Raw genomic sequence first — 21,955 nt, forward strand, 5'->3', positions numbered from 1 at the left:
TTCTTTTTGATAACTTGTAAACGGTCGAGATCCCCACCCCTGAACCATATATATTCTTGTATGGGTCAATAAAACAAATCAAATGAAATATTGGGGAAGTCCATGGGGGTAACCCCCACCCCCTTCTTTTTGATAACTTGTAAACGGTCGAGATCCCCACCCGTGAACCATATATATTCTTGAATGGGACATTAAAACAAATCAAATGAAATTGAGGGGAAGTCCCTTGGAGTAACCCCCACCCCCTTCTTTTTGATAGCTTGTAAACGGTCAAGATCCCCACCCTGAAACCATATATATTCTTGTATGGGACAATAAAACTAATCAAATGAAGTAAAAGGCGAGTCCCCTGGGGTCACCCCAACCCCTCCTGTTTGAGTACTTGTAAACAGTCAAGATTCCCACCCCTAAACCATACATATTCTTGTATGGGACAATAACACAAATCAAATGAAAATATAGGGGAAGTCCATGGGGGTCACCCCCACCCCCTTCTTTTTGAGAACTTGTAAACAGTCAAGATCCCCACCCCGAAACCATATATATTCTTGTATGGGACAATAAATCAAATCAAATCAAATATAGAAGAAGTCAATGGGGATAACCCCCACCCCCTTCTTTTTGATAACTTGTAAATGGTCAAGATCCCCACCCCTAAACCATATATATTCTTGAAGGGGACAATACAAAAAATCAAATGAAATTGAGGGGAAGTCCCCTGGGGAAACCCTTACCCCCATTTTTTTTGAAAACTTGTTAACGGTCAAGATCCCCACCCCGAAACCATATATTTTCTTGTATGGGACAATAAAACAAATCGAATGAAATATAAGGCGAGTCCCCTTGGGTTCCCCCCTACCCCCTCCTGTTTGAGAACTTGTAAACAGTCGAGATCCTTACCCCTAAACCATATATATTCTTGTATGGAACAATAAAACAAATCAAATGAAATATAGGGGAAGTCTAGGGGGGTCACCCCCACCCCCCCTTTTTTTTGAAAACTTGTAAATGGTCAAGATCCCCACCCCGAAACCATATATATTCTTGTATGGGACAATAAAACAAATCAAATGAAATAAAAGACAAGTCCCCTGGGGTCACCCCACCTCCTCCTGTTTGAGAACTTGTAAACGGTCTAGATCCCCACCCCTAATCCATATATATTCTTGTATGGGACAATAAAACAAATCAAATGAAATTAAGGGAATGTCCCCTGGGGTAACCCCCACCCCCTTCTTTTTGAAAACTTGTAAATTGTCAAGATCCCCACCCCGAAACCATATATATTCTTGTATGGGACAATAAAACAAATCAAATGAAATATAAGGTGAGTCCCCTTGGGTCACCCCACCCCCCTCCTGTTTAAGAACTTGTAAATGGTTGAGCTTTTCATTATTAATAAGATAATACCACATTGAGGTCCAAAGGGTCCTAAATTAAACTTTTGTTTAATTTCATCAAATATTGAATTCTTTGGTTCTTTGATATGCTGATTCTAACAATGTTTGAGTGTTAAATCATATCTAATTTTAGAGAACTTAGTCATCACTGGTTGTTGTTATTATATTATTGATTATAATTTGAAAAATTGCATCATATCTTATTTTCGAGAACTATTTATCCAGTTTGAGTTATTTCCATTTGCACAGAAAATATTATGGATAAAATTAACCTGTGTTACATTTCAACATAAATTAAATGTATATATAGGGTTCTTTCAAATGCTGAATCTAAACTCTATTTGAATATTAGATTTTTAGGCCCAGTTTTCAAGTTGGTCCAAATCAGGGTCCAAAATTAAACTTTGTTTGATTCAACAAAAATTTAATTTATGGGGTTCTTTGAAATGCTGAATCTAACCATGTATTGAGAGATTTTGGATTGTGGGCTCCTTTATCAAATTGGTCCACATTGAGGTCCAAAGGGTCCTAGATTAAACTTTAGTCTGATTTCATCAAAAATTGAATTCTTGGGGTTCTTTGATATGCTTGTTTGTTATTCTGTAAAAACTAATTTTCTGAATGCTATATATTTTTATACGACCGCAAAATTTTTTGCGGTTGTATATTGGTATGAAGTTGGCGTCGTCGTCGTCGTCGTCCGAAGACACATTGGTTTTCGCACTCTAACTTTAGTTTAAGTGAATGGATCTCTTTGAAATTTTACCATAAGGTTCAATACCACAAAAGGAAGGTGGGGATTGATTTTGGGGGTTATGGTATCAACAGTTAAGGAATTAGGGGCCAAAAAGGGGCCAAAAATTAGCATTTTCTAGTTTCCAGACAATAACTGTGGAACGGTGTATGGATCTCTCTGAAATTATACTACAAGTTTCCATACCACAAAGGGATGGCTAGGATTTGCTTTGGGGGGTTATGGCTCAAACCGTTTAGGAATTAGGGGCAAAAAAGGGGGAAAAACAAGGTTGTCATGGTTAATGGACAAATACTTTAGTACAAAACATAATTTAAAGCAGTGTAAGGGAGATAAATCAAATACATCATTGAAATTATCTCCCTTACACTGCTTTTAAATTATGTATAAAGTAATGGTTAATGAACAATTAAGATAATTTAAAACAGTGTAAGGGAGGTAATCCAAATACAATGTTTTGGTTACTTCCCTTCCACTGCTTTTAAATTATGTTTAAAGAAATGCATATTTATAAAGGAAGATCAGTAAAAATATTTGCAAATGTTGCATCTTTTTTTTTTACAAAAAAAATCCATATGAAAGATTTGACACCATATTTTAAATTCTATTATAAAATAGATTAAGTTAGCACTATGGTAAATTTAAATGGGTATTTATGGTTGCAAACTCCTTTGGAAATTTGAATTGAGATTATGACCATATCTTGAGGGAAAGAATTTTTTTGGGGGAAAAAAGGGAGGGGGGGGGGGGTAAAAAGAAATTGTGGGGGGTCAATTTTTTCTCATTTCAGATTTCAGAAATTAAAAAGAATTATTCTTCAAATATTATTTTTTATTCAAATTTCAAATATTGAAAAATTTCAAGAAGTAATCTTTAATTGCACAGTATGGCACATTAGATTTGTAAAATCTTTGACCACATTTATTTATTTGTTATGCTGAATCTAACCGTGTATTTAGATTTTTAATTTTGGGTCCAGTTTTCAAATTGGTCTACATTAAGGTCCAAAGGGTCCAAAATTAAACTTTGTTTGATTTTAACAAAAATTGAATATATGGGGTTCTTTGATATGCTGAATCTAAACAAGTATTTAGATTTTTGATTTTTGGCCCAGTTTTCAAATTGGTCCAAATTGGGGTCCAAAATAAAACTTTGTTTGATTTCAACAAAAATTGAATATAGGGGGTTCTTTGATATGCTGATTCTAACCATGTATTTAGATTTTTTATTTGTTGACCCCGCTATCAAATTGGTTCATATTGAGGTCAAAAGGGTCCAAAATTAAACCTCGTTTGATTTCATTAAAAATTGAATTATTGGGGTTCTTTGATATGCCAAATCTAACCGTGTATTCAGATTTTTAATTTTTGGTCCTGTTTTTAAATTGGTCTACATTAAGGTCCAAATGGTCCAAAATTAAACTTAGTTTGATTTTAACAAAAATTGAATTCTTGGGGTTCTTTGATATGCTGAATCTAAACATGTGTTTAGATTTTTGATTTTGGACCCAGTTTTCAAGTTGGGGTCCAAAATTAAACTTTTTTTGATTTTAACAAAAATTGAATTCTTGGGGTTCTTTGATTTGCTGAATCTAAACATGTGTTTAGATTTTTGATTATGGGCCCAGTTTTCAAGTTGGTCCAAGTTGGGGTCCAAAATTAAACTTTTTTTGATTTCAACAAAAAATGAATATATGGGGTTCTTTGATATGCTGAATCTAACCATGTATTTAGATTTTTTATTTGTGGGCCCCGCTTATCAAATTGGTTCATATTGAGGCCAAAAGGGTCCAAAATTAAACTTTGTTTGATTTCATCAAAAATTGAATTATTGGGGTTCTTTCATATTCCAAATCTAACCGTGTATTTAGATTTTTAATTTTGGGTCCCGTTTTTTAAATTGGTCTACATTAAGGTCCAAAGGGTCCAAAATTAAACTTAGTTTGATTTAAACAAAAATTGAATTCTTGGGGTTCTTTGATATGCTAAATCTAAACATGTGTTTAGATTTTTGATTATGGGCCCAGTTTTCAAGTTGGTCCAAGTTGGGGTCCAAAATTAAACTTTTTTTGATTTTAACAAAAATTGAATTCTTGGGGTTCTTTGATATGCTGAATCTAAACATGTGTTTAAATTTTTGATTATGGGCCCAGTTTTCAAGTTGGTCCAAGTTGGGGTCTAAAATTAAACTTTTTTTTGATTTCAACAAAAATTGAATATATGGGGTTCTTTGATATGCTGAATCTAACCATGTATTTAGATTTTTTATTTGTGGACCCCGCTATCAAATTTGTTCATATTGAGGCCAAAAGGTTCCAAAATTAAACTTTGTTTGATTTCATCAAAAATTGAATTATTGGGGTTCTTTGATATTCCAAATCTAACCGTGTATTTAGATTTTTAATTTTGGGTCCTGTTTTTTAAATTGGTCTACATTAAGGTCCAAAATTAAACTTAGTTTGATTTTTAACAAAAATTGAATTCTTGGGGTTCTTTGATATGCTGAATCTTAACATGTGTTTTGATTTTTGATTATGGGCCCAGTTTTCAAGTTGGTCCAAGTTGGGGTCCAAAATTAAACTTTTTTTGATTTCAACTAAAATTGAATATATGGGGTTCTTTGATATGCTGAATCTAGCCATGTATTTAGATTTTTTATTTGTCGGCCCCGCTATCAAATTGGTTCATATTGAGGCCAAAAGGGTCCAAAATTAAACTTTGTTTGATTTCATCAAAAATTGAATTATTGGGGTTCTTTGATATTCCAAATCTAACCGTGTATTAAGATTTTTAATTTTGGGTCCCGTTTTTTAAATTGGTCTACATTAAGGTCCAAAGGGTCCAAAATTAAACTTAGTTTGATTTTAACAAAAATTGAATTCTTGGGGTTCTTTGATATGCTGAATCTAAACATGTGTTTAGATTTTTGATTATGGACCAAGTTTTCAAGTTTGTCCAAGTTGGGGTCCAAAATTAAATTTTGTTTGATTTCAACAAAAATTGAATATATGGTGTTCTTTGATATGCTGAATCTAACCATGTATTTTGATTTTGGACATTGGACCGTAATAGGTAAATTGAAAAAAATCAAGTTCTTAGACCACATTCTTTCTGTGTCAGAAACCTAAGCTGTGTCAAATATTTAATCACAATCCAAATTAAGAGCTGTATCAAGCTTGAATGTTGTGTCCATACTTGCCCCAACTGTTCAGGGTTCGACCTCTGCGGTCGTATCAAGCTGCGCCCAGCGAAGCATTTTATTTTTTATGAAGTGAACTCCTTTAAAAACTAAGTTTATATTGTCTATTAAAAAACATATATTTAGATTTCTGATTTTTGGCCCAGTTTTCAAGTTGGTCCAAATCAGGGTCCAAAATCAAACTTTGTTTGATTCAACAAAAATTGGATTTATGGCGTTCTTTGAAATGCTGAATCTAATATGTACTTAGATTTTGGATATTGGACCATAATAGGCATTTGAATGTCCAATTTCAAATATTTCAGTTCTTTGACCACATTTATTTTGTGTCACAAACCTATGCTGTGTCAAATATTCAATCACAATCCAACTTCAGAGCTGTTTTAAGCTTAAATGAAGTGTCCATACTTGCTCAACTGTTCAGGGTTCGACCTCTGCAGGAAAATCCGGTTTGCTGTCACTCTGACAGCCTCTTGTTCAACATAATATCAAATTATGTTCATTTAATATTGAAAATTTGACTGAACAAAACCTTGTCAGCATTTTTGTCTCACCTGCAACAAAAATCGCAGAATGAGAGACACAGGTATGCTAATCTGGCAGCGGTAGCATCAGTTGCGGCTGCATAAACTACATGTATAAAGCTTTATATTCAGAAGGTAGAAGACCTGGATGCGTCATACCTAGTATATAGATGCCTTCTGTTACAATTTTTCCATCTGTCATATGTCCATTGTCCTTGATCTCATTTTCATGGTTCAGAGACGCTTTAAATAATTATATATATACTGTACAATTTTTTTGTAATGTGAATTTTTCACTTATTATGAGTAATAGAAATTAATATTTAATAAGTTGGATCCTTGCAGGGTCTGCATGTCTGTAAGATAGGGTTCACATGACTTCAACCTCATTTCATGGATCAGTGATCAAGGTTAAAGTTATGTAAATAGTATGTCAACTATGTATGGAATGATAGTAAGTCCAGTGTTTTGTAATTGTTTGTTTACAAGTTTTTATGTAAAAGATTCAGGTCGGTCAGGGGGAAAAAATTAAATATTTTACACACAACTATGTATATAATTACTTTGTACTTCAGCTTTATAACAATATTTGTGTTATTTTAGTGCCAAACATTTTTTCGCTACTGTTTAAAATGTTTGTCATAGTCAGAAAAGTTCGTAAAAAGGGGAGTTATGGGCATGTACAAACGGGAGATAAATGGTCCTTTCATGGTGAAAGAAAAATAGCTATATGTTGCTTTCTATCAATTTTCACGAAAGACAGTGAATAATGAGCTTCGTGCTTGGAAGCATGTGAAATAGAATTCCAAACTCAAATAAAGTAGTTAACCACTCAGGAAGTAGACCCGTCCAATGTGACAGATGGGGATATTGGTTTCGTCCTTTTTGCCATTTAAGGCTTCAGACCACAATTAATTCCCTTTTTTCTTGGTCTAGGAATATAGTTCCCAAGTATTATATGGGGTATTTCTTCAAGAGTTTTCAAGCTACTGTTTTCTATGAAAAGTTTACTATTTAAGTGGTCCTGTAAGTTGCATATATATCAAAATAAGTATTTTTACATGTGGAAAAAATTTATTGTTGCAAGTGAAAGTAGGGTAGAAATTAGCCTGCGGCATTTATTCAAGATTAAACTATCATTGGCATGTTTTCAGGGCTCTCAAAAGAGAAAGCAGCAATGGATTATCCTGGGACAAGCATATTTTATTAGAATGATAATGGTCTATAAGCAGTAAAATGTATTTCATGTTTGAACCAATGCAATTTTTTTTAATTCAATTTGACTTTTACAAAGAAATGCATTTTAACCAATGGTAAAAATAAATATGGTCTGAGGCCTTAACCCAGCTTTTGAAATCTAGATGACAGAAAAAAATTTGTAGAATAATGACAATAAAGGAAACAAACTTTGTGTAAAGGGCTATTAACATAAGATTTTGTTCAGAAAATTATTTGAGGAAACAACATTTCCAGATCTGTTCGATTGCCTATTTTAAGAATTCACAAACACAACAGATTTTTTTGAGATTTTTATACGCCCATCAAAATTTTGACGGGACTTATTATGGCATACAAATGTCCGGTGTCTGTCCGTCTGTCTGTCCGTTTATGAAAGTAGTACAAGTTCTATACCACAAAAGGGAGGTTGGGATTGATTTTGGTGGTTATTGTACTAACTGTTTAGGAATTAGAAGCCAAAAACATTTTTCTTGTTTCAGGGCAATAACTTGAGTATTAGTGTATTGATCTCTATGAAATTATACTACAAGGTTCCATACCTCAAAAGGCAGGTTGGGATTGATTTTGGGGGTTATTGTCCTCACTTTTTAGGAATTAGGGGGCAGAAACAAGCTTGTTTCAGGACAATAACTTGTGTATAAGTGTATGGATCTACCACAAGGTTCCATACCTCTAAAGAAAGGTTGGGGTTTGATTTTGGCTTATCACCCAAACTGTTTAGGAATTAGGGGCCAAGAAGGGGCAAAAAACAAGGATCATATTATATCATAATGTTTTGTTTTATTTGTAATGCATTGAGCAACTGAAGTCTACAAAACTAAAACAGCCTTGTAGTTAATGGTAACTTTCACTGGCTGGAAGAGAGCCCTTGTTTGACAAAAAGAATTATTTATTATTTTTTTGGCAAATTGATCAATATCTCTCTGACCAGTCAAAATGTGACTGGGCAAAGGGAGAGAATGAAAGCTGAAGTACCGGACATAATCTCTGAAACCAATATTTATAATGACAGAAATGACATCAGGGAAACGTGTTATTTCCCTAATTATTCCATAACTAACCATAAATGAATAGTTACTAGGGAGGATAACAAACTATAGTTTTCTTACTACCTCTAGGATAGAGAGCCAAATTGATAGGTTTTCTTGAAAGACCGAGAAGTATTTTTGAATATAAAATGATACAGGGTTTATCTGACTTTGAACTAATTTTCAGGGTTCGTTTGTCAAAGTTAGGTTTGTAACCAGGTTTTTGGAAAGATTGGAACTATTGTTCCAAATTCTTTCCTAAGGCACCAGCCTCCCAAACAGAAAGTAGACAGATTAGCTAATAAAAAAAGTAAAATGACAAAAAAACCGAACTCCAAGGAAAATTAAAATCGGAAAGTCCCTTAATCAAATGGCAAAATCAAAAGCTCAAGCACATCAAACGAATCAGTAACAAAATCTATACAGACTAACATATAGTTCCCAATTTTTCTCATATCTGTGTACATATGCACAAATGAACTGTGAAAAATTTGGTTACATCTTGATTACAATAGATATAAGAAGATGTGGTATGAGTGCCAATGAGACAATTCTCCGTCCAAGTCAAAATTTATAAAAGTAAACCATTATAGGTCACAGTACGGTCTTCAACACGGAGCCTTGGCTCACACCGAACAGTAAGCTATAAAGGGCCCCAAAAAATTACTAGTGTAAAACCATTCAAACGGGAAAACCAACGGTCTAATCTATATAAAAAACGAGAAACACTTATGAACCACATCAACAAACGACAACTACTGAACATCAGATTCCTGACTTAGGACAGGTACAAGCATTTTTCATGAATAATAGTCAGTATGATTGACAACTATCATGATCAAGGAACAATTAAACACAATGGATGGGGCAATAATTGGAATTGTTTATAGACCCATCTTCTTGATACCAATCATAATTGATTAATTTACATAACTGTTGAGTTGATACATAACAAGGTAGACCACTCAATACACCTACAATGTTTGACCTCATCAGATTCACCACAAATTTATCGCCCCATTGCTTTCTACGTTAAATTCCCCAATTTCAAGCAGTCAAAGCTCTTTTGTCTTAAAAGTTCAAATAAAGTGATTGACATTGCATGTCAAATCAACACCATATGGCGTCTTGAACTGAAAAAATCAACATACCTTTAATTGCATATAAGTGAGTACTGGTTCCCAGGGAGAACTTTGGAAGTATCAAAACAGGTACTTCAGATCTGAAAAACAAGCAAAATGTACCCTCCTTATTAAATTTCATACAATTTTTTTATTATTCAAAGTTTTAAGTCAAAAAGTGTTCTACAATGATCACCAGTAATTCAGCTTTCATTTGATACCAAAATTACCAAAATATTTTACATATTTTGAAAGTTCAACCCATGGGTAGAAACTATTTTATTTTGAATGTACTATTTTCTGGTATGTTCTTACTGACAGGGCCCGAATTAGTGTTGGTACACCTATAACAGAACTTAAAACTTGCTATATTGACTTCTGCAATAGTTTTTAACCGGATTTTCGAAGGAAAAATCGGTTATTGATTTGGGGATGTACGGCGGGCGGGCGGCTGCCAAACAGTGTCCGTTCATTAACATGAAAATGCTTTGCTAAATTTTTTCAAATTTAGATATGGTGTTTCCTGTGACTAAATAAAGGTCAAGATCAATTTTCAGGATTTTAGCTTTTCTCGTTGTTAAGTTATATTCCTTTCCAATAGTCAAAAGTGGTACTTATTATGTGATTTAGTTATTTCCCTTTGAACAGAAATGGTTAATTATATATTTAAAGTTTGATTACACTTACAGATAAGTTTTATAGATTTTTAAAAGACATTGTATTAATGATAAATGACATTTTGGATTATTTATGCCTCCGCCATAGCGAAGGGGGCATTAAGTTTTACCCTTGTCGTTCTGTACGTCCATCCGTCCGTATATACGTCCCAAAATTGGTTTCCGTTCTCTAACTTTAGTTTCCCACAACCAAATGTTATGAAACTTATACATAATGCCAATTACCACAAAGCACAATAACTTGAGTATAAGAGATATTTCTTTGGTCAAAATTTTAACACAAGGTTCCACACCACAATAGGAAGGTTGGGATTAATTTTGGGGGTTATTGTCATAGCTGTTTAGGAATTAGGGGCCAAAAAGGGTCTAACAAAAACAATATTTTGTCAGGTTCAAAGACAATAAGTGTATGGATCTCTATTAAATTTTAGCACAAGGTTCCATACCACAATAGGAAGGTTTGGATTTATTTTGGGGGTTATTGTCATAGCTGATTAGGAATTAGGGGTCAAAAAGGGGCCAAAAACAAGCATTTTTCATGTTTCAGGACAATTATTGGTGTATAAGAGTATAGATTTTTATGAAATTTTACCACAAGGTTCCATACTTCAAAAAGGAAAGTTTAAAATGACTTTTGGAGGGTCATGGCCCATACTGTTTAATAATAAGGGGTTGAAAGGGGCCGAAAACAACTATTTTTCTGGTTTGCAGGCAATAACTTGAGTATAAGTGTATGGATTTCTATTCAATTTTAGCACAATGTTCCATACCACAAAAATAAGGAAGGTTGGGGGTTATTATAGTAGCTGTTAAGGAATTAGGGGCCAAAAAGGGCCTAACAAAAACGATTATTTATCTGGTTCACAGACAATAACTTGAGTATAACTGTAAAGATCTGTATTGAATTTAAGCACAAGCTTCTATTCTACAATAGGAAGGTTGGGATTTATTTTGGGGGTTATTGTTGTAGCTGTTTCGTTATTAAGGACCAAAAAGGGGTCAAAAACAAGCATTTTTCATGTTTCAAGACACTAATTTGTGTATCAGAGTATGGATTTCTATGAAATTTTACTACAAGGTTCCATACTTCAAAATGAAAGTTGGGATTGATTTTAGGGGTCATGGTCCAAACTGTTTAATAATAAGGGGATGAAAAGGGGCCAAAAAAAACTAGGATTTTCTGATTTCTGGACAATAACTTGAGTTTATACATAATTTTCCAGATTAGAAAATACCCCACTTAAACAGAACTCTGTTAGAGTTTGTATGTTTGGTACTATGATGGACTTAGTCTTGTATGAAGATTTGTCTCATTGGCACTCATACCAAATCTTCTTATATCTATTAGCTTAATCATTGAATAAAAAACAACCAAAATATATCATCAATAAGATTAATTCCGCCTACGACTAAGGGCACCAGTATGTATGAGAGTGTGTGTACTGTCGCTTGTGGTTCTGAATAATCTTGGCAAACCAACATATACCAAAACTACAATTACTAACTGTATATAACAAAGATAAGATGTAAAAGTAAACTATTTATTAAAACAAAAAACTAAAACTCCCTTAGGACTAAAACATTTTCATATAATATAAAAAACATAGTAAATAGTAAAACATTTACATATTAATACCTTGATGTAACATTTGGCTTTCTAGGGGGCTACTCATTACAGTTTCTGACGAATAACATACACAAAATATATATTACTTATGCCTGTAGTAGATCCGAGCAGACAAAACATACACAAAATATATATTACTAATGCCTGTGGTAGATCCGAGCAGACAAAACATACAAAAAATATATATTACTTATGCCTGTGGTAGATCCGAGCAGACAAAACTAATTTCGAGAACAAGTGGTAGATCCGAGCAGGTTAATGTGAATAAAAATAGATCCTGCGGTAGATGCCAGCAGGTTACCTAATGCGAATAAAAATAGATCCTGCGGTAGATGCCAGCAGGTGTACAAATGTACTTAATAGTTTTAAATATGTATAAATGAATTGGGGGAAATAATTTCCCTGAAATTATGTTGGCCAAAATGAACGAAATTAATGAGTGAATGTCCCCAAGAAAAGATACATCAGATATGATAAAAAAAAACTATGAATAATAGTAACTGAAAAAAAAAAATAAAAAAAATCCTTGTATATATCTTATAAGATAAAACAAGTAAAAAAAAACCAAACCAACAAACCAGCTCAGTACAAAAAAAAATACAAATTATATATATATGTACATATACATATATTTAACCTCACATGTATGTACAAACAATATGAAATGATGTATAAAATCTACTAAGAGAAATGTTCACTTAAAAACACATTTTATCTTGAGCTGCATGTATAGTTTTAGGGTTGGTTCTAATATAACGCATGTAACAATCAGATGACCATCTACCTAAAGTTTGAATAATGTGGTCTTCAATTCCTGCAGCAGCTGCAGATGTAGCTACTCCTATTCTAAATGAATGCCCACAAAATTTATCATATTTATACCCAAGTCTAAAAAGTAAATCTTGCAGCAAAGAAATAAAGCGATCCCTTGATAAGGGAGTATGGTAATAGTCATCGTTAACAAACAAAGGCGACTGAGGCTTAGCTCCTAAATCAGTTCTGAATTTGATATATTTTCTCAAAGTAGCTACAGGGTGAAAAACATTGTTTTCAAAGATAGTAATATTTACACCTTGCCTGAATGGATCACACTTAGAAGAATGTAAATGGAAAACTAAATTTTTTAGTGACACATCTAAAGAAATATCTTGAATTGAAACAATGGTATCCTTAGAAAAGTCTTTACTAAGACAAGTAAATTCTCCACATCGGAGGAATCCAAAAAAGCTAAATTAAATGCGCTTTGTAGCATTAAATCAACCAATGGAGAAAATACCCCAGATATTAACAAATTACATAGTTCTTTTAAAATCGAAGAAGTAATAGGCATTCGTTTAGGACGTATATTACACTGAGACTCTAAGAATGCACTGCAAACAAACAGTATTTGCAAGCGGGTCTGAATGACCCTGTTTTAAAATATAGTGTCTTATACCTGCTAAATACAATTAACAGTTGAATGTGCTAGTTTTAACGAATTTTTACAAAAGGCAAAAAAAAAAATCAAACAATTTTCATCTATATATGGCAATGCATTTAAAAAACAGTCTTTTCCATTCATAACCATAAAGTTTTGAAAACATTTAACACCAGTCAAATATGCCTGCTTTGTACTCTGACAAAGGCAGGCTTCCCATAATTCCTCAACTTGTTAAATCAACTCATCATTAACTGGGATGTCTTCAGGCAAGGTGTTGGTTCTCGATCTGCCAGTGGTTGTAGTAAGCGAAACTTCCTCATCTGATAACGAGAAATAGAGTCTGCTACAAGGTTTTCGACACCAGCAATATGTTGTGCATGAATGACAAAGTTATATAGAGCAGAAAGATAAGTTAGCTTCCTCATAAGTTTCATTATACTCTGGACTTTTTATCTTCCTTTGGAGATAATCTCTACGGTACTTAAATTGTCATAGTAAAATAATATACATTTTCTACTCCAGTTGTGACCCCATAGAGCACAGGCCATCACTATAGGGTACAGTTCAAAGAAAGCCATAGACGTTTGTTCATTTTAAAGTTCTGGTGTAAATTCGCCTTGAAACCAACTTCCCTGATAGAATCCCCCGAACGATTTATGTGTAGCATCTGTGTAAAGTTGAATGTCTGCAGCTTTAATAATGTTGTCATTAATGAAAAATGATATTTCATTTTAAGAAATTGAGACCACATTGCCAAATCAGATCTGCAATTCTTAATATGTACATGGTGTGACAATTTTTTAACAGTAGTTGAAAGCTTAATCAAGTGAGACACAAATGATCTGCCTGGTAAAATAACTCTACTTGCAAAATTTAAGTGGCCTAGCAGACTTAAAAGTTTCCTTTTAGTACATGTATTGCGTTTAGAAAAAGATTCAATAGTTATTTGAATTCTTGCAATTTTCTCTTTAGGCAAACGTGCCTCCATCTTTATAGTATCAAGAAAAATGCCCAAATATTCTAAAATGACACAAGGACCTTCAGTTTTCTTTGTTGACAAAGGAATACCCAAAAATGAAAACATTTTTAACACATTGCTCCTAGTTAGATGAGCATTATCTGCTCTTGGTACAATAATTAAAAAATCATCTAACAAATGTAAAATATTTACAATACCATAGTTATTTCTAGCTATCCAGCAAACTGCCCTGGATAGTGTATAAAAAAATTTGGGACTTGATCTACACCCAAACACTAATCTCTTAAAAAAAATAAAACTTTTTGTTCCACTGTAAACCATGATAAGGCCATTATTCTGATTTAAGTGGGATAATTTTGAACACATCGCAAATATCTGTTTTTAGAAGCCAACTTTTTCTACCTAACTGCTTAATAATATGAGTAGCATAATCAATAGAAACATACTGCAAAGAAAATTCTTCCTTATCTATCAGTTCATTTAGACTTGGATTGTCCTCATCCTCATGTAGTGCTGAAAGATCAATAATTAAGCGCTTTTTATGCCCCCGCGGTAGCGGTGGGGGCATTAAATTTTACCCTTGTCCGTCTGCACGTACGTACGGTACGTACGTCCCAAAATTGGTTTCCGTTCCCTGACTTGAGTTTGCCTCAACCAAATGTTATGAAACTTATACACAATGCTTATTACCACAAAACACAGATCAAGTTTGAATTTTGGTGGCGTCACTTTAACCGTTCTAGAGTTATGCCCTTTATAAATGGAAAAATTGCAAAATTTTTTGTTTCTGTTCTCTTACTTAAGTTTGCCTCAACCAAATGTTAAGAAACTTATACACAATGCTTATTACCACAAAACACAGATCAAGTTTGAATTTTGGTGGCTTCACTTTAACCGTTCTAGAGTTATACCCCTTTATAAATGGAAAAATTGCAAAATTTTTAGTTTCCGTTCTCTAACTTAAGTTTGCCTCAACCAAATGTTATGAAACTTATACACAATGCTTATTACCACAAAAAACAGATCAAGTTTGAATTTTAGTGGCGTCACTTTAACCGTTCTAGAGTTATGCCCCTTTATAAATGGAAAAATTGCAATTTTTTTATTTTCTTCTGAATATCAAGTAATTTTTAAAATTGGAGTTATCTTCCTTTGTCCATGATTATAGTTGAATCAACTACAATCAATGCTTTATACAATGTAATGTTTAATTTTGACTTCCACTGATCAAACACAGATCAAGTTGAATGTGGGTAGTGTCACTTTAACCATTATTGAGTTATGCCCCTATATAAATCGAAAGTTTGCAAAATTTTTTGTTTCCATTCTGTAACTTAAGTTTGCCCCAACCAAACATTATGAAACCTATACACAATATTCATTTCAACAAAACTAAGATCAAGTACAAATATTTTGTTTTTCTAACTTTAGTTTGCCTCAACCAAATGTTATGAAACTTATACACAATGCTTATTACTACATAATACAGGTTAAGTACGAAATTTGGTAGACAGCCTTGAAACAATGTTTATTTAAGTTCTATTGTTTGTCTCTACAAATGCATCTTGGGATGCCGCAATTCCTAATAAGGTGTCGTGCACGTGGTCGTTGATGGTGGTGTCTGTGGCAGTGGAATTCTGGGATCGCGCTCTACCTAATATGGTGTCAGCGTGGTCCTCTGCGTTTCTCCCCGCATCAGAATTAACATTTTCTCCAGACTCGCAAAAGCCTGACCAATGCCATCCTCCTCGAATTTTGAGGAATTCTAATCCCTCTTGCGTTTAGTTCGTGTCTTAATCTGATTAAAGTCCAGTTTTCAGGCATTTCCGGATCGTAATGCATGTGTGTCCTTGTCCCCGATCTACGAATTGGTCCCATGATGACGAATCACAGAGGTTTAAAATTAAAGCAGAATACAAATATAATCCAATTTAGAATCGTCTTGATGATAAATTGAAAGTTACTAACTCTGGAGAAAACGATGCACTATCATGAGTATGAAGCACAAACTAAAAAAAAAAGTACCTTTGTGGCTAGCAATAAATAGACTTAAATGGGAATTTAATGTATTAAATTGGAGTTTATACATTTTTGTTCATGTCCTCATTTGTGGATCAAGTTTGAATTTTGGTGGTATCACTTTTACCGTTCTAGAGTTGTGCCTGTTTACAAATGGAAAAATTGCTGAATTTTTCGTTTCTGTTCTCTAACTTAAGTTAGCGTCAACCAAATGTTATGAGACTTATACATAATACTTATTACCACAAAACTCAGATCTAGTACAAATTTGGGTAGCGTCATTTTTACCGTTTTCAGTTTTGTCCCTTTATAACCTTATATGATATGCAAGCAGGGGCATCATCTGTGTCCCATGGACACATTCCCCATTTATTTTAGTTATTGCCCTTGTAACTTGGATAGATAAAATATGTGCAATGCGGGGGACATTGGAATATGTTCTTTTATTTTTAGTCCCCTACCAACGAAGTCGAAGGGGGCTTTAGGTTTGCACTCCGTCCGTCTGTCTGTCTGTCAGTCTGTCCGTCTGTCTGTCTGTCAGTCTGTCCGTCTGTCTGTCTGTCTGTCCGTCTGTCAGTACAGCAAATCAGTTTTCCAGACTTTTTTTTTTGTGCTTGAAGATATTGATTTGATATTTGGTTTATTGATTTATCATGACAAGTTACAGGTCAAGTTCAATTTTCACGATTTTAGCTTTTCTCTTTGTTTAGTTAAAGCCCTTTCCCTAGAATTAAATTTTTGATGAAATACTTATTAATTTGTAGATTTCTGTTCAAAGGGAAATAACTCATTTTTTAAAAGACTTTCAGAAGACAAAATGACATTTTGGATCTTTATCCTTTTCTTTGGTAAATTGTTTGAAGAATTTAGTAGTAGGTTTGTTTGTCATTCTTGAAGATATTGATTTACGAATTGGTCCCATGATGACGAATCACAGAGGTTTAAAATTAAAGCAGAATACAAATATAATCCAATTTAGAATCGTCTTGATGATAAATTGAAAGTTACTAACTCTGGAGAAAACGATGCACTATCATGAGTATGAAGCACAAACTAAAAAAAAAAAGTACCTTTGTGGCTTATTCTGAATTGTTTAAAAACGTAAATCCGAATTACTGGAAACGAAACACATATACTTAGTGAAAAGTAAAATCACAAAAATACTGAACTCCGAGGAAAATTCAAAAAGGAAAGTCCCTAATCAAATGGCAAAATCAAAAGCTCAAACACATCAAACGAATGGATAACAACTGTCATATTCCTGACTTGGTAGTGAACGAATGTCAGTTTAAAATAAACATATGAATACTGTATATATATAACTCCAAATAGCAAATAGAATAGAATATTCAAATTAAATCTCAGAGAAACAAAATATGGCTGCTGAAACTGCTACAAGCTTTATAAAATGACCACCTATCCCTTCAATATCTATAATGTGATTGGTCAAATCCTTATTTTATCTATGTAGACAAAAATAACTTATCAAAGGTCTTGCTAATATTAAACACATGATGGGACAGGGTAAAAGATGATGAGGACATGAACAAAAATGTATAAACTCCAATTTAATACATTAAATTCCCATTTAAGTCTATTTATTGCTATTTAATTGTGACACAAGGTGTTTTACCATAGAATAAAGTTTGGGATTGATTTTAGGGGATATGACCCTATTGGTTTAGTTAAAAGGGGCCAAAACCAATACTTTGTATAAATTGCTTTTTTTTTATGCCCCCGCTGTAGTGGAGGGGGCCTTAAGTTTTACCCTTGTCCGTCTGTCCGTACGTACAAATGTACGAACTTCCCAAAGTTGGTTTCCGTTCTCTAACTTTAGTTTGCCTCAACCAAATGTTATGAAACTTATACACAATGCTTATTACCACAAAACACAGATCAAGTTTGAATTTTTGTAGCGTCACTTTAACCGTTCTAGAGTTATGCCCCTTTACAAATGGAAAAATTACTGAAATTTTCGTTTCCATTCTCCATCTTTAGTTTGCCTCAACCAAATGTTATGAAACTTATACACAATGCTTATTACCACATAATACAGATCAAGTTCGTTATTAGGTAGGGTCACTTTTACAGTTCTTGAGTTATGCCCAATTATAAACATAAAAATGGCTGAATTTTTATCGTTTCCATTCTGTAACTTTAGTTTGCCTCAACCAAATGTTATGAAACTTATACACAATGCTTATTACCACATAATACAGATCAAAAGTTTGAAATTGGGTGGCATCACTTTTACCTTTCTTTAGTTATGCCCCTTTATAAACATAAAAATTGCTGAATGTTTCGTTTCCGTTCTCTAACTTTAGTTTGCCTCAACCAAATGTTATGAAACTTATACACAATGCTTATTACCACAAAACACAGATCAAGTTTGAATTTTTGTAGCGTCACTTTAACCGTTCTAGAGTTATGCCCCTTTACAAATGGAAAAATTACTGAAATTTTCGTTTCCATTCTCCATCTTTAGTTTGCCTCAACCAAATGTTATGAAACTTATACACAATGCTTATTACCACATAATACAGATCAAGTTCGTTATTAGGTAGGGTCACTTTTACAGTTCTTGAGTTATGCCCAATTATAAACATAAAAATGGCTGAATTTTTATCGTTTCCATTCTGTAACTTTAGTTTGCCTCAACCAAATGTTATGAAACTTATACACAATGCTTATTACCACATAATACAAATCAAAAGTTTGAAATTGGGTGGCATCACTTTTACCTTTCTTTAGTTATGCCCCTTTATAAACATAAAAATTGCTGAATGTTTCGTTTCCGTTCTCTTACTTTAGTTTGCCTCAACCAAATGTTAAGAAACTTATACACAATGCTTATTACCACAAAATACAGATCAAGTTTGAATTTTGGTGGTATCACTTTTACCGTTCTAGAGTTGTGCCTGTTTACAAATGGAAAAATTGCTGAATTTTTCGTTTCTGTTCTCTAACTTAAGTTAGCGTCAACCAAATGTTATGAGACTTATACATAATACTTATTACCACAAAACTCAGATCTAGTACAAATTTGGGTAGCGTCATTTTTACCGTTTTCAGTTTTGTCCCTTTATAACCTTATATGATATGCAAGCAGGGGCATCATCTGTGTCCCATGGACACATTCCCCATTTATTTTAGTTATTGCCCTTGTAACTTGGATAGATAAAATATGTGCAATGCGGGGGACATTGGAATATGTTCTTTTATTTTTAGTCCCCTACCAACGAAGTCGAAGGGGGCTTTAGGTTTGCACTCCGTCCGTCTGTCTGTCTGTCAGTCTGTCCGTCTGTCTGTCTGTCTGTCCGTCTGTCAGTACGGCAAATCAGTTTTCCAGACTTTTTTTTTTGTGCTTGAAGATATTGATTTGATATTTGGTTTATTGATTTATCATGACAAGTTACAGGTCAAGTTCAATTTTCACGATTTTAGCTTTTCTCTTTGTTTAGTTAAAGCCCTTTCCCTAGAATTAAATTTTTGATGAAATACTTATTAATTTGTAGATTTCTGTTCAAAGGGAAATAACTCATTTTTTAAAAGACTTTCAGAAGACAAAATGACATTTTGGATCTTTATCCTTTTCTTTGGTAAATTGTTTGAAGAATTTAGTAGTAGGTTTGTTTGTCATTCTTGAAGATATTGATTTGATAATTAGTATATAGTTTTATCATAACAAGTTACAGATCAAGTTGGAATTTTGTTCCAGTCGGATAATTTTGTGCAGAGTTATGGTTTTTTTCGTAATGCTTGAAGATTTTGACTTGATATTTTTATGTAGTTTACACCATAACAAGTTATAGATCAAGTTAGAATTTCGTTCCATTTCAATGAATTTGTAACTGGTAGGGGACTATGAATTGCCATGCAATACTCACAGAATGCTTGTTTTTATATTGGTATGACGTTGGCGTCGTCGTCGTCCGAAAACACATTGGTTTTCGCACTCTAACTTTAGTTTAAGTGAATGGATCTCTATGAAATTTTACCATAAGGTTCAATACTACAAAAGGAAGGTTGGGATTGATTTTGGGGGTTATGGTACCAACAGTTAAGGAATTAGGGGCCAAAAAGGGGCCAAAAATAAGCATTTTTGTAACTTCCAGACATAACTTGTGTGTTAGTGTATGGATCTCTCTGACATTGTACCACAAGGTTCCATATCACACAGGGAATGTTGGGATTGATTTTGGGGGTAATTGCCTAAAAATATTAGGAATTAGGGGCCAAAAAAGGGGCAAAAAACAAGCATTTTTCTAGTTTCATGACAATAACTTGTGTGTAAGTGTATGGATCATTCTGAAATTGTACTACAAGGTTCCATATCACAAAGGGAAAGCTGGAATTGAGTTTGGGGGTAATTGCCCAAAACGTTTAGGAATAAGGGGCCAAAAATAAGCATTTTTCTAGTTTCCAGACAATAACTTGTGTTAAAGTGTATGGATCTCTCTGAAATTGTACTGGAAGGTACCATACCACAAAAGGAAGGCTGGGATTGAGTTTGGGGGTGATGAATCATAAGGGGGTTCAAAAAATTTTGGGGGGGGATTTTTTTTTTTTTTCCTTTTTTTTTCTTTTAAAATTTTCCGTTTTAAGTTGGTTATTTCTGTTTTATATTTAATAGCAAATAATAATGATATGATAGGAGATACACACCAAACAGGATGTTTAAATTATTATATTATAAGTATTGTGCAATAGCAAGAAATTTTCAATTGCACAGTATTGCACAATAGCAAGAAATCTTCAATTGCACAGTATTGAGCAATAGCAAGAAATCTTCAATTGCACAGTATTGTGCAATAGCAAGAAATATCCAATAGCACAATATTGCGCAATAGCAAGAAATTGTCAATTGTACAGTATTGCGCAATAGCAAGAAATATTCAATTGCACAGTATTGTGCTAAAGAAGATACTTCGTATAAATTGCTTATTTCTTGACCAATTTCAATGGGGTTTTATTCTTGAATTCTTGGGGTTCTTTAATATGCTGATTCTAACCGTGTATTAAGTTTTTATACGACCGCAAAAAAATTTTTGTGGTCGTATATTGGTATAACGTTGGCGTCGTCGTTGTCGTTGTCGTCGTCGTCTGGCGTCATCCTGCGTCGTCCGAAGACACATTGGTTTTCGCACTCTAACTTTAGTTTAAGTGAATGGATCTCTATGAAATTTTTCACAAGGTTCAATACCACAAAAGGAAGGTTGGGATTGATTTTGGGGGTTATGGTACCAACAGTAAAGGAATTAGGGGCCAAAAGTGGCCAAAAATAAGCATTTTTGTAACTTCCAGACATAACTTGTGTGTTAGTGTATGGATCTCTCTGACATTGTACCACAAGGTTCAATATCACAAAAGGAATGCTGGGATTGATTTTGGGGGTAATTGCCTCAAAATTTTAGAAAAAAGGGGCAAAAAACAAGCATTTTTCTAGTTTCAGGACAATAACTTGTGTGTAAGTGTATGGATCTTTCTGAAATTGTACTACAAGGTTCCATATCACAAAGAGAAGGATGGGATTGAGTTTGGGGGTGATGAATCATAAGGGGGTTCAAAATATTTATGGGGGGGGGATTTTTTTTTTTCCTTTTTTTTCTTTTTTTCCTTTTTTTTTTCTTTTAAAATTTTCCATTTTAAGTTGGTTATTTCTGATTTATATTTAAAAGCAAATAATAATGATATGGTAGGAGATACACACTAAACAGGATGTGTAAGTTTTTATATAATAAGTATTGTGCAATAGCAAGAAATTTTCAATTGCACAGTATTGCACAATAGCAAGAAATCTTCAATTGCACAGTATTGTGCAATAGCAAGAAATCTTCAATTGCACAGTATTGTGCAATAGCAAGAAATATCCAATAGCACAATATTGCGCAATAGCAAGAAATTGTCAATTGTACAGTATTGCGCAATAGCAAGAAATATTCAATTGCACAGTATTGTGCAAAAGAAGA

General features: G+C 33.5%; 1 protein-coding gene and 1 long non-coding RNA gene across 3 annotated transcripts in view; both read left to right on the plus strand.

Annotated features, from left to right (window-relative positions):
- LOC127698983 (alpha-soluble NSF attachment protein-like) overlaps positions 1 to 21,955 on the plus strand; it is a 211,242-nt gene that overhangs the window by 141,902 nt on the left and 47,385 nt on the right. The gene's annotated exons all lie outside the window — the stretch shown is intronic.
- On the plus strand, positions 18,711 to 21,420 carry LOC127699027 (uncharacterized). The gene is made up of 2 exons (XR_007981018.1): positions 18,711 to 19,990; positions 21,181 to 21,420. It is a non-coding gene; the product is annotated as an uncharacterized LOC127699027 (long non-coding RNA).

Source organism: Mytilus californianus, unplaced genomic scaffold (genome assembly GCF_021869535.1).
Source record: "Mytilus californianus isolate M0D057914Y unplaced genomic scaffold, xbMytCali1.0.p SCAF_4, whole genome shotgun sequence".
Classification (NCBI taxonomy): Eukaryota; Metazoa; Mollusca; class Bivalvia; order Mytilida; family Mytilidae; genus Mytilus; species Mytilus californianus.